The 19,147-nt window shown below is 36.8% G+C and overlaps 1 protein-coding gene across 4 annotated transcripts in view; it reads right to left on the bottom strand.

Annotated features, from left to right (window-relative positions):
* The window catches only part of LOC145660611 (pleckstrin homology-like domain family B member 1), an 865,216-nt gene that overhangs the window by 687,920 nt on the left and 158,149 nt on the right, over nt 1–19,147 (bottom strand). Inside the window, exon 1 of one of the 4 annotated variants that reach the window (XM_081725876.1) lies at nt 15,833–16,096. The exons of the other annotated variants lie outside the window; for them this stretch is intronic. The gene's annotated coding sequence lies outside the window, so the exon portion shown is untranslated. Of the gene's footprint in view, nt 1–15,832; nt 16,097–19,147 lie in introns of those variants that run through there. 4 annotated transcript variants of the gene reach the window in all.

Here is a 19,147-nt window from a genome sequence, read left to right as displayed (position 1 = left end):
GATAAATATAAATCTGGATATGTTGTTTTTTTATAAGGAATAAAGAGGCTTCAAACAACAAATTGAGAAATATAATTTTGTATAACAGAAAACTAGCCTTATCAATTGTTTTATCTTGTGTCTGTGTCTGTTTTTTAAACATAATGTTACAAGGCACAAAACAACGCCTGAGGGCAAGTTGCTATTAGCCTGAGGCAGCTTCAGTACTCAAATTAAGACTTTCGTTCTGTCAGTTTATGCGTAGCTATCAGTCAACCATACAGGTTCTTTGCAACGCTGAATTTTACAAGAAAGGTTTTGTTCATCGGTTTACAAGAATGGTTTACAAGAAGGTCCATCGTACATTGTAGGCACTTCCCCTCTTTTGCACACTGTCTGAAATTTAACTTGTATACTGTAGTGAGTTACAGAAAAGAGAATGCCATTTTTTTTAAAAATGACATTATCAAATAAGATTGAAAATTATCACAATATATTCAAGATGAAAAATATTCATTTAACAGCCGTCGTATTTAACTACAGTGTGTCACATTTTTGTTCGTACAGGCGAAAATTTTCAAATGTCAGCAAGAAATTTCATGTTAAATTTAATTATTTGTTCAAAACGACCTGTATTTTGAAAAAAAGCACATATCGATATTAACTACTAGTAAACAAAAAACAAAATATGTTTTCCTTCGTGCTAATATTGTGCACTAAACAAATACTTCCTCCATTTTATGTCACATTTTTGTTCGTACACTTGAGAATATACTATTAAAAGGTATGAAACTAAATCCCAATAACTGAAAATTTAATATTTTGTGGCATATCCTCTTGCTTTGATGACCATTTGACATCTTGCACGCATAGAGTTAACAAGGTCATTACAAGTTTGAGCACTGATTGCCTCCCATTCTTGCATCACTACCCTCTTATGCTCGTCTTTCGAAGAAACCCCGTGTTTACCCACATTACGCTTTAAAGTAGCCCATAAGTGTTCGATGGGGTTTAAGTCGGGGGACTGAGGAGGTGTTTTCAGCAACTTTGGTACATTCCATACTAACCACATCCTATTAATTTCAGCTGTATGTTTACCTTGCTGAAATATATAGTTGGCTCCCATCTGCATTTTTTGTGCACTTTGCTTTACATTTCGCTTCAAAACATTAAGGTACACGTGCTTGTCCATTATACCATCTATGAACTCTAATGTCCCTACTCCCTTGGATGACATGCACCCCCATATCATGACAGAACCACCCTCATACTTTACTGTGGGTGTTGTATTCTCAACCCTATCAGCTGTGTTCACTTTTCTCCACACCCTCCTTGCTCCATCTGACCCACATACGTTCATTTTTGTTTCATCGGACCAAATCACGCTGTCCCAGAACTCTTGGTCCATGTCAAGGTGCTCTTTAGCGAACTTCCTTCTCGCAGCACGGTTCTTTCTGCTAACGAACGGTTTCTTACGACACATTCCACCATGAAATCCATATTTGTGCAATACTCTTCGTACAATTTCATTACACATACGTTTGTTACACACACTTTCAACCATTGGGCGGAGCTTTGGGACACTTAATTTCGGATTACCTCTAATCTTATTCACCACAAAGCGTTCCTCGCGTTCACTAAGTTTCCTTTCTTTCTTCCTTCTCGGCACATTCTTTGTAGACCCATTATGTTTAAACTTATTAATTATATACTGAACTGTGGAATGTGATTTCTTTACCAACGTACCAATCTTTCTCATCGAATACTCCTTTAATGCCAAATTTATGATTACGTCCTTCAACTCACAACTAAGCTCTCTTCTCTTACCCATTATGATCACAATAGATAAACGATATGGGTGGGAGTACGATCTTGATCACATTATCACAGTACAAGTGAGCTGCTAACATTCCTATCTACTGCCTTCTTCTTCTCATCGACGCGATTTGTATAATCAGTGTTGGGGTGGAGGTGTAGTGTACGAACAAAAAAGTGGCGTAAATAACGGGAGGTTCTGGAAGAATAATTATTTTATTTCTTTCTTACATACATAAAAGTTTCACAATCCTGCAATTAGCTTGCTTTTATATACATTTTACGAACAGCATAATATTTTAATCATTTTACAAAAATAGATAGACAGGTTAATGTTTTAAACACAAAAATGTCATCCGTACGAACAAAATTGGGACTAACTGTATTTGCACTGAAAGTCCTATAATGTACTTTCTTCTTTACTAATATGAGCACCGAGCTTGTTCGTGTCTAAGTGGTTAGCGTACGCACCTTTGACGTGAGAGACCCGGGTTCGATTCCCGCCGAGAGCTCATATGGTTCGGATTTCACGATTAAACAGTAGGTCCCGTCTCATATAGCCTCGCTGCTGAAAGGGACGATAAAATCAACTCAACGCATATTGAGCACCATAGGAGATATAACTCCGAGGGGAATTTTGTCCCTGGAAAACCTCCCAAAATCATCAATGGTACGAAATATGTCTGCAATGCAACATGTCAATCATTTCCAACTCTATGCTCTGTGACCTAGTTTGCTTTTCATTTTTTCAGTAAACTAGACAGACAAAAGGAAGAATAGAGGCTTTCTTCCAGAAAATTGTGTTCGAGTGTGGGGGGTCACACAGGCCCGAATCCACGGGCAGTTTAGGGGGCCGGGCTCACCCTAAATTTTTACATGAGAATGAAATATGAGCATTAAAGTATTCAGCCATTAGGATTTTTTTTGTCTTAGAATGATACCAGATTCGACTTCTGGTGTAAGCTCAACTTTCAGTCCTGTGTCATTTGCAGGTCTCGTCTCATACAGATTCGTTGAAAAACCTCTAAACAAGTGCTGTGACTAGTATGCGAACTAAAGTTTTTTTTTTAGCAAAAGAGATATACATTTCTTGCTTTAGACTCTGCCCTGTAATCCAGTTTTTCTGGAGGTGAGATAGTATGGTTGGGAACGGTCGATCAGATTTAAGCTGTGAACCCACATCAAAAAGACCTTCCTTTATAACCTTGGTGTTGTATAAGGACGAAAAACAAAAATATAACGATAGTTCCAGTAATAGATATTCTAGGAAAGAGATTTGTAGCTGGTTTTGAAATAGAGAAAGGACAGTGCCTGAGCTTTATTAATCTTACTAGCATATATTTCCCGCTTTGCTGAGTTGAAATGAAAATTTAAATGCACAACTCCGTATTTCATGTGTTTAGTACCCGTGAAATATGCTATTTTCGTTTTTAATGCCATCGATTTAAACAGCATCGGAAAGATCATTGATCATCTCGGCGACCCCAAAAATCATGGATTCTACACCAATAATGGTCATTTTCGGTCATTTATATGTAATTTCCTCCTCTCCCATGTTGCGGGCCATGGCATCGAAAGTGTCACTGTTTATATCAGCGACCCCCACAAATGTGGATTCAGCACTAATATTGGTCATTTTCGATCATTTTTCAATAGACCCCTATCTCTTTCTCTCTCTCCCCCAAATTGTGGGCTTGAATTTGAAATTAAACGGGATCGAAAGTACCACTGTTCATCTAAGCGACCCAGAAAACTATAAATTCGACACTGATAGTGGCCATTATCGACCATTTAATATATCTCTTTCTCCTCTTCCCGCAAGTGGCGCAGCTGATCTTGCATTTAAACCGGATCGAAAATGTCACAGTTCTTTAGAATGATCCCGAAACTTGTGGATTTGACACTAATATTGGTCATTTTCGATTATTATTATTATATATAGCTCCCCTACCCCTCCTCCGTGCTTCGGCACACGGCATCAGAATTGTCACTGTTAATCTCTGCTACTCTTAAAACTATTGATTCGACACTAATATTAGTCATTTTCGATCATTTTTAAATGTTTATCCTCTCTCCTCCATTGTACCCTCCCCCTCCACAACTATTAGGGCTGAACTTGGATTGAAACAACAGCAGAAGGTCACTGTTTCTCTCATCGACCCCGAAAACTATGGATTCAACTTTAATATCGGTCATGTTTGATCATTTTCAAATTTTTCTCCCCCTCCCCCTCCCTACTTTGCATCGTCAAAGTGAATAACCTAAAGCAATCCCTGTCCCTAAACTCATGTATGTTGGAAATTTGATTGAGATCGGTCACGTGGTTCAAGAGTGATGAAGTGACAAATGTAGTCATTTTTTTTATTTTTTACATATATTTTCCCTCCACCTCTCCTACGTTGGCTCGTCAAAATGAAACGATAAAAACACCCAAGGCCCGACCCTCATATATGTTGAAAATTTGATCGAGATTGATTGAGTGGTTCAAAAGATATTAGGTTTTATTAGTTTTTACTTATTCATCCCCCTCCCCCTTTCCTAGGATCTACCGTTAAAGTGAAATTAGATAAATGTTTTCAGATCCAAACCTTATATATCTTGAAAATTTGATTGAGATCGGTCAGATAGTTCAATAGGTATTAAGTTACAAAATAGTCGCTTTCAGTCTTATATAAATTGATTTTTATATGTCTCCCACTCCTTCTCCTCCCTCACGGTGCTGCCTCAAATTTAAATCATAAAAGTGATCCCAGGCTTGAACCTCATCTATGTTGAAAATTTGATCGAGATCGGCCGAGTGGTTCAGGAGTTATTAAGTTTTATTTATTTTTACACCCCCTCCTCCTCCCCTCAGCTCTACCATCAAAGTGAATAGCCTAAAACCAGCCCAGCCTTGAAGCTAATCCATGTTAAGAATTTGATTGATATCGGTTGGGCGGCTCAGGAGATTTACTCACAAACAGTTATTTTCAATTTTATATATATATATAGATTGGTAGTGTAGAATCTAGATATTTTCCCATTGGGCAACGTAGAATTTTGCGGGACTTTCCACACCCCGCCACCCTTTCCAACAGAACGGCGGATGCATCGCTTTTATAACTGGCAATCGCCAACATTGAGACTTTTCCCAAATAGGCAGTCCTGGCTTCGATAGAAGCAAAAAAGTTTGAAGGGCCGGATCAGGGCAGTGGAGAAGAGTCATCTTTTATTAGCTACACAACACGACTAGCCGACGTGACGGCCACCATGGCCTCGCATCATGTAGTCCATTTTTTTAAAATTTTCAATGGAGACCTGCCTACGTATTTTGAATTGCAGAGGAAGGTACGTTGTATGCATTAACATTACAAATATATGAGCATACTGGTATTGAAATTTGAAAGACGTTTAGGCCAAATTGAATTCAATAGGTGATTGTATTTCCTTTGTAGGAGCTTTTACTTTTTACTTTTGCAGCTTGTCGTCCCCTAAATTGCCGCTCGGAGCGTTTGTCCCTTTTCCCCAGATCTGGCATTGATTATTGGAGATGACTGTGATCTGCAGAGGTCATGGCTTAGTTATAAACAATAATATAGTAAGAAACTAAAACGTAAATATAGTGAGAATAATAACAACTCGCTGATTGTGCGAGCTGCTTTTCTCTTTTTTTTTCCTCAGCTGATCTAATAGTGACTGTGCCGCACTCAGAACACGTACAGGAGAATTGACAACACCACACACGAGCCCGCCTGAAACAAATTCGAGCTGAAATTTCTGAATGATTCTTCCAACCTACATTCAAGGTTTCTTTATAATGTCAAAAATTATATTGTATATTTTATGTTGAACTTCGTTTACAAAAGTTTGATCTTCTCTCCAAGGTTTTAAGTTCAATCTCCTTCTTTCTCTTCGTTGATAAAACCTAATGACCTTTTTACTTATTCGTGGCATGATTTTTTCCACACAAGTATTAAACTTCGAATTTAGCGCTTGAGAGTAGCAGAAACATACGAGCTTGATATTCCTCCGCGAGACCAATATCCACTCATCACTGAGTTCTGTTGCTTGCCACTAGATGGCAATATAAGATGCAGTTACGAAAAAGGAGCAATTAATGATTTGAATCAATACAATCATAACCTTGAAATTCAGTCTCGTTTCGGCTCAAAAAGTGGAATATTTTCCCGTATGAATCACTGGGGATCATTTTTAAAATTCCGGCGGTATTCAGTCCTCTTAAATGGAAAATGTCGCCGATCAATAGAAAGTTAATATGGGAGAACTATGAAATAAAACAAACAGACACGCGTCATTTTGTAATAAAATTACATGGCGAGTGCATTTTATCTGATTCAAAGCTGTTATCGTCGAATATACACAATTAAAGGTGCCCTGATTGGCCAAATTAAAAAAACCTCAGCAAATTATTCCTCTACAGACGAATTTTTTTTCGTCACCACCGGTGGGAATACGGGTTTCTTATTATCCTGAAAAAAAAAACCGTTTAGGTGGGACCCAGACCGCTCCAAAACTATGATCGTGAAATATCAAAAGTGCTAATAATAGTATGCCAGAAGTGCTTGAAGGACATGAAGAATTGAAATGACACATTGTGTAGGGACAATACGCAAAAAATAAACGAAATACGGTTTTTTATTTTCTGTGGAGAAACGGTTTTAGGGGACAAAATACCCACCCAAAATTTTGAAATTTGAGGTCCAAAAGGCAAAAAGGAATGCACTGAATTGAATGATATTGTGGGCAGATAGTGTAGACATAAAATGAGATAATTCGGTTTCGTATTTTCCTGGGGAAAAAAAGGGTTGAGTGAGGAACGGACCTTGATTACGAAATATCGAAAGTGCAAATAAGCATACGTCAGAACCTCGTAAAGACTGGAAAATTGCAACGAAACTTCGTATAGGGACAATTTGAAAACAATAAATGAAACGTGTTTTAATATTTGAGGAAAAACAATGCTTTGGCCTAGGCCCCTCCGCCAAAAAAGTAAATATTACCGCAATAGCACAGGAAGGAGTGGACTGAAGCAAATGAAATTGTGTGTAGATATTATATAGACCCAATGTAAAATAAGGCCTTTCGTCTTTCTCAAGTGTCCCAATTTGTTTTGCTTTAAATTTGGCAGATCAACAGCTAACTGGAAATAAATTGATACGTTTTTTATGCGCAAAAATATTGTAAGGGTTAAACATTCCTCCTGAAATACTATAAAATACGTTATACTGTTTGTGCTTGTAGTTGATACGCCAAATTTGAAAAAATCGGGTGAATACACGACACATGTAAAACACGAAAGGCCTTATTTTACATATCCAATATATATATACAATTTCGTTCGCTTCTGTTCACTCCTCCCGAAACTCAACAAATCGTTCCACTTAAGTTTTTTTTTTCTTTCAGGAAAATACGAAACACGTATTCCCTCATCTTACCTCTACAATATTTGTGCACATTTCATTCACTTCGGTTTACTTCTTCTTGCCTTTTTGGGTCAAATTCCAAAAAGTTTGACGGGGACTCTTGCCCCCCAAAGCCCGTTTTCCCCTCGAAAATAAAAAACGTATTCGTTTATTTTTTGCCTATTATTCATACACAAAGTTGCGTTGCAATTCTTCATCTCTTTTACACACATCTGACATACTGTTACTGGCACTTTTGATATTTCGTGATCAAAGGTTTGGAGGGGTGCGTGCCCCACCTAACCGTCTTTTCCAAGCAAATATGAACCCGTATTCCCTCATTTTGTGTCTACAATGTCTGCACAAAATTTCATTCATTTTGGTTCACTTCTTACCTTTCGGGCGTCAACTTTCAAAATTTTGGGGTCTATTTTTTGCCTCTGAAATCCATTTTCCGCAGAAAATAAAACAAACCTTATTCCTTTATTTTTTCGTATTGTCCATACACAAAGTTTCTTTGCAATTCTTCATGTCTTACACACTTCTGAAATACTGTTATTACCACTTTTGATATTTCGTGATCAAATGTTCGGAGGGGTCGGTGCCCCACCTAACAATTTTTTCAAGGAAAATACGAAACCCGTATTTCCTCATTTTATGTCTACAATGTCTGCCTACAATTTCATTCACTTCGGCTCACTTCCTTATGCCTTTCAATCGTCAACTTTCAAAATTTAGGTGGGGGGCTTTTGCCCCTAAAACCGTTTCTTCGCAGAAAATGAAAAACATTACTCGTTTATTTTTTTGCGTATTGTCCATACACAAGGCTTAGTTTCAATTCTTCATATCCTTTATACACATCTGATATACTGTTACTATCTCTTTTGATATTCCGTGATCAAAGATTTGTAGGTGTCCGTTCCCCATTCAACCATTTTTTCCATGAAAATATGATACCCGTATTCCCTTATTTCATGTGTACAATATCTGTGCACAATTTCATTCACTTCGGTACACCTATTTTGATTTTCGTGCGTCAATATCAGAAATTTTGGATGGGGGCTTTTGCCCCCGAAAACCGTTTTTCCGCAGAAAATAAAAGACCGTATTTGTTTATTTTTTGCGTATTGTCCATGCAAAAAGTTTCGTTCAAATTCTTCCTGTCCTTTAAGCACATCTGACATACTGTCACTGGCACTTTTGATATTCCGTGATCAAAGGTTTTGAGGGGTCCGTGCTCCACCTAACCGTCTTTTCCAGACAATACGATACCCGTATACCCTCATATTATGTTTACAATATCTGTGCCAAATTTTATTCATTTCGGTTCACTTCTTCTTACCTTTCGGGCGTCAACTTTCAAAATTTTCGGGTGGGTTCTTATGCCCCCTTAAACTGTTTTTACGAAGAAAATAAAAAACGTATACCTTTCTTTTTTTGCACATCGTCCATGCGCATAGTTTCGTTGCAGTTAGTCATGTCTTTTACACACAACTGACATACTGTTACTAGCACTTTTGATATTTCGTGAACAAATGTTTGGTGGGTACCCTGCCCCACCCAACCCCCTTTTCAAGGAAAATACGAAACCTGTATTCCCTAATTTTATGTCTACAATATATGTGTACAATTTCATTCACTTTAGCTAACTTCTTTTTGCCTTTCGGGCCACAAATTTCAAAACTTTTGGTGGGGGCTTTTGCTCCGTAAAACCGTTTTCTCCTAGAAAATAAAAATGTCCGTATTGGTTTACTTTTTGCCCACACGTAAAGTTTCGTTGCACTTTGTCATGTCCTTTACACACATCTGACGTACTGTTACTAGCACTATTAATATTTCGTGATCAAGTGTTCGGAGGGTACCCTGCCCCACCTAACCCTTTTTCAACCCGTATTCCCTAATTTTATATATACAATATCTGTGTACAATTTCATTCACTTCGGCTCACTTCGTTTTGCCTTTCGGGCCTCAAATTTCAAAACTTTCGGTGGGGCTTTCGCCCCCTTAAACCGTTTATACGCAGAAAATAAATAAAAAGGATACCTTTATTTTTTGCACATTGTACATGCGCATAGTTTCATTGCAATTCGTCATGTCCTTTACACACATCTGACATTCTGTTACTAGCACTTTTGATATTTCGTGATCTAAGGTTTGGAGGGGTCCGTGCCCGACCTAACCGTCTTTTCCAGGAAAATACGAAACCCGTAGTCCCTCATTTTGTGACTACAATACCTGTACAAAATTTCATTCACTTTGGTTTACTTCTTCTTACTTTTCGGGCGTCAAATTTTGAAATTTTGGAGCGCGTTCTTTTGCCCCTGAAACCCATTTTCCGCAGAATAGAAAACAAACCGTATTCCTTTTTTCTGTGCTATTATCCATACAAAAAGTTTCCTTGCAATCCTTCATGTCCTTTACACACATCTGACATAGTGTTACTAGCACTTTTGATATTTCGTGATCAAAGGTTTGGAGGGGTCGGTGCCCCACCCAACCGTTTTATTCAGGAAAATACGGAACCCGTATCCTTATTTTGCGTCTGCAATATCTGTGAACAATTTCATTCACTTCGGTTTACTTCTTTTTGCCTATCGGGCTTCGACTTTAAAACTTTAGGTGGGGCTTTTGCCCCGTAAAACCGTTTTCTCCTGGAAAATGAAAATGCCCGTATTGGATTATTTTTTGCGTGTTGCCCACACGTAAAGTTTCGTTGCAATTCTTCCTGTCTTTTACACACATCTGACGTACTGTTACTAGCGCTATTGATATTTTGTGATCAAGTGTTTGGAGGGGTCCGTGCCCCTCCAACCGTTTTTTTTTCTTTTAAAGAAAATAAGAAACCCGTGTCCCTCATTTTATGTTTTAAATATCTGTGCACAATTTCATTCACTGTGGTTCAGTTGTTCTTGCCTTTCGGGTGTCAACATTTTATGTGTTTGTGTGGGTTTTATATTAAAACTTTATATTATGTAACTTTTTCGTTTTTATGAGATTATTTTTTGGGGGAAAGAGAAATGCTTTCCTCTGGTATCTGTTTGTTCTCATTCATTTTGTTTGAACTGCGTAAGTAAGATCATTTTGTAACCTTTGATATCATCCAACTCCGTCACGATAATAAAATTGTCATTCTTAACAATTTGTTTTATTCTCTTATTTGGAGTTTGACACGCTAATATATTTGTTACAGAATTCAGGTTTGGTCCAACGCCTTTCGAATTCGCAACTAACCTGACTGCCGAGTTTTCTGGGTTGCCTGATATTGCAGGGAAAGGAGGAGAGAAAGTGGTAATGCACTTTTGGAGTCGTGTATACATACGGTATCCTTGAGATTACATTTTCAAGTTACGAGTAATTTTCTTAGGACATCACTTTTCTGTGCTATGCTATCTATGATGTGCTACGCTATCTACATCAATATATTAAAACATTTCCTTCTCCACTGACGTACGCATAAAGGATTCCAACTTATCGTGTGATAGAGTCGTTCTCGGTCTGTTTTTTTATGAACTTGAACACAGAAAAGCTTCTCTCGCATGCTACCTGTGTAAAAGAAAGTGTGAGAATGTACTTGTAGGCAAATCCTACGTAATAATAAGTTCCTGTCAAAAGATTATACGTACACAAAAGTCTGTAGTAAGAAACACAACAGTCCTGATATGCACGAACACAGTTTCTCTTCAGAATGAAGTCATCCGGAGAGATATGTGTGGTTTCAACCTCCTCTTCTAATTTCATTATATCATACTCATCTAAACAGAACTGTTTCAGTCTCTCACAATGATTAGCTAAATTGATCAATTCCGTTCTTAATATCTGCTGTGATACGCGACTAAAAATATGCCAATGTCTTAGCTAAATGTTCAAGTGCAAGTGATCGAAGTCCTCTGCTTCTAATATCTTGGAAACATTTTGGATCAAGAATAGCTAGGTCAGCAAAGAAAGCACTATTGTTCATATCAAACCGCCTTGTCAAGCTTGTGTTTACTGTGTCTACAATAACATTAACAACTTGATATTTATAGTCGTTTGCAGGATCGGATACAAGTTCATCAGGTGCTAATTCTACTGTACGTCGCATCATTTTTATTTTCCTTCGTCTTTTCTGTGGAAGAGGAAGAGTAACAGCAATGATCAACTTTTATTTTCCTTCAAGTAACTTAGCTTTTGCACATTCAGTGAATTCTTTCGCTTCATTCTTGATTGTTTTAAAACATTCTCTGAGTTCCTGTAACTTTTTCGAAGTCACTTTCACCATGTTGAATGCTTTTATTATTCAAACCAATTGTTTGTAAATATTTAAACAGAGTTGGTGTGTGTTAAAAAATGTAGAAAAAATAAACACCCTTAAAATATTTTCAAATTTGAGTAGGTACTCTTTATGTGACGGTGCTTTTCATCAGGGTTGAAAAAAAATTTAAGAAAACAAAAGAACGTTTTTTATGTTTGAAACATGTTTTTTTGTTTAAAACATTTTTAACGTTTAAAACAAAGTACTTTGTTTTAAACAAAAAATGTTTAAAATGTTTATTTTGTTTAAAACAATAATCTAAATAGGCATATATATTACATTTTTACACTCTTAGGTATTGCTTGCTATCTATATTCAACCGCTAGATCAAATTTCGGGAACTTCCCTAATCTCGATCCGCCCAAATGTTCAATTCCGAAGAAAGAAATCGGGATTTTCCCGATCTCCGTTCACAGAATATGTAGTTTAGTTTCTTTGTGTTACGTTCTACTGGTCGTCTGCATTCTTAACCTTTAAACGCCCATTGACGCAACTGCTGTGTCAGGGCTAAAGCCTCAATGGCTCAGTCTTAAACCTCAAGTTAAGGCTGGAAGATGGTTTTGGTACCAATTTACTCCTGAAAGATGCAGCTTTGCTGGTGTGCATTTTATGTATGTGGGAGGAGGGTAAATATCGTGTTTTTTTTTTTCAACAGTTTTTGGGGGGACATTCCCCTTCTTGGGGGATAGATTCATAAAAATTGTTATGTGAAGCAATGAAGTAGGCCACTACATGGTAATACCGTGTATTTGTACTTCATGCTTATATGGGGAAGCAGGGAGGGGGAAAGTTAGCCAGTTTTTGGAGTTTCAGTTTTTTGACGTAAATTACATTTATTTTTACAACAAACGTCAATAGCTCAGTCCTTAATTAAGCTAGAAAGATGATTTGGTACCAAAGTATTTTTGAGGGATAAAGCTTTCAGTCAGTTACATTTTATGTATATAGGGGGTACGTATGTACGGCCGAGAGAGAGAGAGAGAGGATGAAGTTTTTTTTTTAATTTTTCATCATTTTTTTCATCGGGTTCTGGCGGGTATTCCTCCCCCCTTTGTGGTACATCCATAAAAATTGGTATGTGAAGCAATGAAGTAGTACCCTACATGACAGTAACCTGTATGTGTACTTGTTTATAGAGGAAGAGGGGGGTCAAATTTGGTTAATTTACATTTATTTTCGGGACGGTCCCAAATAACACAAGATATATTTCACTGAAGTGGTCTAGAAGCATAATTCTTGTTCGTATACATGATGTGTGCAGCAAAAATGATTTGCATATGGACGTGGTACTATAGTGAGGTAGGGGAGAGAATGTCTTAATTTAATGAATGTTTTTCTGCGCATATATATTTTTTTTTAATATTTCCTACATAAAACGAATTCATTACGCAATGGCAGCAATGGCTACCATTTCTTACATTATTGTCACAAGTATGTGGCCTACACATTCACAAGGTGACCAGAATTTTCACTTGCGAAAACGGGACGCATACGAATCGGCTACGGTGGTGGTGGGGATATCTGACTTCCAGATTGCATTTTGGGACTCAGCAGTGTTCTCAATTTACAAAATACACAAGTGATAACACACCGTTTCTAACTTTACGTGTCCCACACAACTAATAATGGTTCCCGATTCCGAGTTCTACGCAACAACTCTTTCAACTAGTTGAACACTCAGGATTCCCACTCAATTCCCACTTGAACCACGAACACTCAATTCCCATTTGAAAATTCAGAAGTTCTAGAGACGGCTGAACCTTGGCAACGAGTGTTGGTACGGAAGAGAATAGAATTTGCATTGACGATTTATATTTTGAATAATAATTACGGGACACCTGGGTCATTTTTACTTAAAAACGGGATATTTAGGCGTCCCGTTCGAGTCAGAAAAAAACGGGACAACGGTTGGAAAAAAGGGGCTGTCCCAGCTAAAACGGGACGTCTGGTCACCTTGCACATTTATCATTTTGTCAACGTAGGGTGACTGCAAGGGTTGCCAGGGCCCCGCAAAGTCAATATTATCATATTTTTAATGATTTTTTATGTTTGTTCTTTCTCTACGAATACGGCGGGAATTTCACGAATGTTACCTCGTTGGAATTTGTGGTCTATAAGCTTCCCAATGGTGTATAACTCATGACTCTGTGATAATTAGGGGAGGTCACCAGAGCCCCGAACGTGAGAGTCTACCATTTTGTTGAAATACCTGGCGGGTGTCTAGAGTTAATTATGTTGTTATGCCGTAGACACTAATCATTATTAGCTACCTATGTTGCAGATAGAGATGTATCTTGAAAACTGTTTAGTAAAAATGTCATTTGCTCCTTGTAGGCTAGTCACTGCTCTTTTCTATGAGTTGTATTGTATTTGTCAGAGCATTTCTTCTAGCTTATGATGTGAGAACTGTTCATTATTATGGAAATGATAGTGATCAAGTTTTAAATTTGTGAATTTGGATCTTAGAATAGAGTATAGTATGTTTAACCTCCGTTATTCTTGGAAATTAACAAATGTTCAAATACTTCACTTGAATTTCTGTTGGTTTAGTTATACGCACACTGATGTGCAGAATTTCGTTCAGTAATTGTTGTTATAATAAGAATATAACTCTGCTTGCAATTTACTACATGCACAAATCTGCGGAGGATGGGTTGTTTGTTAGAAAATTAAATTAGCTTCTTCAATCTGATATTTTAGTTGTTTTAAACATGTCCAACCAGCATTAAAAAAAACACTTTTAAAACAATTTGTTTAAAACGTTTAAAACAAACTGAATAAAACAACAGCCCTCGTTTTAAACATGTTTTCAACACTTGTTTTAAACATATCAACCCTGCTTTTCATCTAGTGTCTGGTGGCATTAGATTGTTGTTTTCGGTTGTTTTCGAGGCCTATTACCTCAGGAAAGGATTCAATTTTTGAATTGGAAATTAAGAGGTTTTGTATTTTGACTGTTCAATAGGCCTACATTTTAAAAATGTTTTAAAGATATAACCTATATCTTTTGATAAGGTCATACTGTACTGTCTGAAAGTCTTTTAGATCTACCGCCCCCCTGAAATTGAATTGTACCGGCCCCTGTGGAAAGCTCCACAACCCCACTATGGCCAGTCCGCCCCTAAATATCATCTTTCTATAACTTACGGTTCCCGAGATATGGCTCCTAAAATCTCCCGAAATCGGAACTTGTTTGGTCAACATCACGGGAAGGGTAAGAGAAATGCGAAAGATTTCATCAGTTTCTCAGATAGTTTTTGATGGAATGGAGGAATGGAGGGCTCAAAATTGAAGGAAAAAAATCACAAATAACAGCCAGACAGACACACAGATAACACTGATAACTCTCACCACTACACTCATGTTATCCCAGATCTCTTTCTTTTCAATCTGAGCATTTAAGATTAAGAAATAAACGCTCATGCCTTGTTCTGTGAAATCATGTTTAACTCCATAGCTATAAGATTTTAAAAAACAAAGATAATTAAACTAAAATTTGCTGTACCTTGGTATAAATGGATAAATTTACTGTTATGTCTGGGTATAACAAACGGTTCTGCGAAATCGAAATATTTTAAAAAGCGGTTCTTGCGAACCGGTGCGAACCAGCTGAATACCATCACTGGTTTTACTTCGTATTATTTTGTATCGTCTCGAAATTCGAGACAAGGCACAATAGAACCCAACGAGTCGAGGCAGTCTTCAGTCTCGCATCGTTTTATTTCATGCCCATTAATAAATCTGGTAGAGATTTTGGAATATCATGTCATTCCAGGCGATCCTATTCAACATCAACATCAATCAAATAAACGAAGAAACGTTCTGTACAACATAATTATTTACATAGGCAAACGTCTAATAAAAGTTATTAAACTCTACGTTTAACTTTACCGTTCAAAATTATCTAGCTACCAAATTAATATTCAGCCTACGTTTAATGTCAACAGTAAAGTGAACTCTTGGTTGCATAGGCCTGTGTTTTCATGTTACCACGCCCCCTTCTTTAGGAGGTTTACGCAAGCGTGAAAGTTGAGAAAGTTTTTACTGAATGAATACAGCTGTATTTATCTTATATTGAAGCTCCAGATACAATCAATGTTCAAACAACCAAAATTTAAAGCAGAAATTAACTAGAAAAAACAAGGAAGTTTACAGATATGTGATAGTTAACAGCTATGAATAATAATAATAATAATAATAATAATAATAATAATAATAATAATAATAATAATAATAATAATAATAATAATAGGAGGAGGAGGAGGATCTACAAGAAGAAACTTTTAATTTTATCTTCTTCGTTTTCTGTCTATATTATCAGGCAAACATTTCATGGTAAACTTACCTCAGTGTTATTCGGTCTTCAACACATACATTTTCAGCGGCATCATGGAATTAATGCATACACAACGAACACACACATATGCACACATTAATAGCACATTTATTACACAAAATTAATTGTATTGCCAACAGAATAAACCTAAAATCACATCAGGGGCAAAAATACAGAACTAGATGTAGGTTTATCGCAGGGTTGTAATCGTATCATTCTTAGTTCGCAGCCTCCGCCTGCTCGTTCAGCTGAAATACTGCCCGAGCCAGACAGCAAAGACGGAGCAGATGAGATGAACTGTGGATGTGTGTGTGTGTGAAACACAACAGCCAAAAGAGAAAGAGATAAACAGCGCGATTGGCTGCTAGTACGTACACTATAGTTAGGACAAAGATGATTGGGAAGACACTGTGTTTTACTTTTTATATATATATATATACACAGTGTCGTTCGCTGTGCACTACATTATACTCCATTCTGAATTGCTCAAATAGAGACCTCTCTCCGGAACACAGTTGCCATGTTTCTATTGAAATAGGGAGTAGATATGTTGCATTACTTCGCTCATTTTAGCTGACGTTACATGTTGCGGTCCCGCTCTCCTGCGCTATCATCGTAAATATTTTGCTATTACTAGTCATATATCCCACAAATTTAGAATCTTGAATGATACAGTCCTCTGCTCATCTCTTCGTTTTGGCGTTTATGAGTTACACTCTCTAATATTAATCAAGTCAGACACAAATTTTATAATAATACCACATCTTTAATAGGAAAATTTCTTCAGGATGTCCTAATCATTCTTTCTTCCTTTTTCGTACACGGTTAAATTTGGTCTTTCTTTTTTGAAACCAGTCATTTTTGAAACCAAATGCAGAGTATGAGAATTAAATATCGTATCTGTAGTTTAGTGTGGTCATCATCCTCATCATAGGCATATATTCTGCCCCTGTTGGTCGCAGCAGCTGAGAAGCTTTCATGCTTCACGATCCTCTGCTAACCTCTTCGTCTTCACGTATGTAGAGCTGTTCCGATAATCGAGTAATCGATAACAATTCGATAAAACTTCAAAACCGTTTCATCGATAAAGAATTTTAATTTTATCGAATTATCGAACTTTCGAGACTCCCGAAATGTTCGACACTCGAAATGTAAGAAACATTAGACAACTTCGAGACACTTGAACTGTTCGAGAATCTCGAATTGTTTGAAAGCAGCAAATACAGAAATATATCAATATAATCGCATTTGTCGAGTCGCTTGAATATTTTGATAAGTTCGGGATTATTGGAGTGTTCGGAAGAAACAATGTATTCGAGGTTATCATAGTTGTATATAATATGTATTATGCAGGGTGTTCATTTTAAAACCTCTCCTTAGCAATAAAGTGAAGGAAAAGTTTTTTTTTTCCCCACCGATCCGTACACGATTTAAGCAGTCTGTCAGAGGAGAGAAAGAATAAGAGAAAACATGCATCACCCGAATGGAATTGGAATCCAAGACACCATTAGTCTACTAATAGTTAGAGATGCAAGGGCTCGGAAAAAAACCGGCTTTTTTGGAAAAAAACTCGGTTTTTTCTGCTTTGCTTTTTTGCTTGGGAAATTTTGGGCTTTTTTCAAAATTCTGCTTTAAATCGATAAAGCAGACTTTGTTTCGCTTCTCTATAACACAGAAAGTCATTTAATTAGTGGTTGATGCCGATAATAATATAAAACCTCGAAAGTAAACCATGAATTTCGAAAAGATTTTACTTCGATTAAACAATTTTACTTCAACATTTTTACATTATGAATTCCAAAGGATTAACCAATGTATATAATAAACACATTTTAACCTCCTATATACAAAAGTAAGCAGAGTTGGCAAGAACCTTGGTTGTTTCTGAAAATGCCAAAAACCCGTTTTGGGGGGGGGGGGGCAGTTTAAACCAGGCTTTTTTGGGGTTTAAACCAGATTTTTTGATTTAGATATTTTGCTTTATGTATTTGTATTACATATTCACAGAAATGTTTGTTCCGCCTTGGTGTTATTATTCAACAACGGGGTTATGCTGGAAGAGGTCCCATAAGCTTAAAGAAGTCCGGTCAGTAAATTTCTTAAATTGAGAAACTCCCGCCCTAGCCATCGGGAAAATCCCCTCATTCTTTTAAATGTAAAACAATAACGGGAAAATCCTGTAAAATTTAATTTGCATGTAAAATTTAAAGGTCAACGTATTATAATCAGTACGCTAAAACTGAGTGACACACAATCATAGTCAACGTCTTGCGAATAAAATCAGAAAAATAAACACACTGCTGAACAAGACTGCACTTATTTAATATAAAAACACATTTACACCTGACGTTTCGATCTTCTATCCAAGATCCTCATCAGACGTACACTCACGTATTGAAAGTCCAATCCAAGCTAATGTTGGAAGCTAAGTAGGCAATCGATAAATTTTACCAATTTTAATCAATATATTTAAGCAACCTTCGCTTCTTTATAAAACAACAGGCATGCAGAAATATATAATTTGGTTTCGTTTTGTATGTTTAGGCTTAACATCCTTACGTAATACCGAGGTTATCAAGGAGAAGACTTTCGCTTTAAGTGACATCCGAAAGAGTACTTGGTTTACACATGAAAGAAGGGTTGTGGTTCGACCGAGAATTGAACATGGGACACCTTGATTAAAAGGTGAAAAGGAAATAAGACTAATGCAGATGGTTTGACATGTGAAAGGTCACTATGAAGTTCACACGATTCGCATTTTTGTTCTTTTAATTTTTTTAGTTTAAACCAGTTATTTTAAAAAAAAAAAAAACAGCTGGTGTAAACGAGCCAACCCTAAGAGTAAAAACTTCTTTCAAAAAATACACAAATAACTAGCAAAATTGTATGTAGTATTTTTACTTCAAAATATTCCATACCCTCTTTTTGAAACAAAATAAAATTAAAATAAAACATAAGAGAAATACTTAGATTTGTATGATACAATTAAAGGCTGCACATGGTTCTGTATATTCTTGAAATTCTACAGTCAAGTTTTTTATAACCACCATCAAGGGCGCCCATCAGGGGGGTTAAGGGGACGCTTGATCCTTTCTAGAGGAAAATGAACTTCAGAATATTGAAAATCCAATAGGATTTTTACATTAGTTACAGCAAAATTTGAAACTATTTTTGAAACGTCGCTTATACTTCCCCTCCTTGGAAACCACATGGGCGCCCTTGACCACCATCACGGTTTACCCAGTCCTCAAGTTTTCTGAATTTTTAACAAGAGGGATTCAACATATCATTACGGAACAAAAAAAAAAAAAAAAAAAAAGACTA

The sequence above is a fragment of the Thermobia domestica genome, chromosome 9 (assembly GCF_964235325.1).
Source record: "Thermobia domestica chromosome 9, izTheDome1.hap1.1, whole genome shotgun sequence".
NCBI classification, from domain to species: Eukaryota; Metazoa; Arthropoda; class Insecta; order Zygentoma; family Lepismatidae; genus Thermobia; species Thermobia domestica.
The sequence above is the reverse complement of the archived record's forward strand: the minus strand, read 5'-3'. Positions and strand labels throughout refer to the sequence as shown.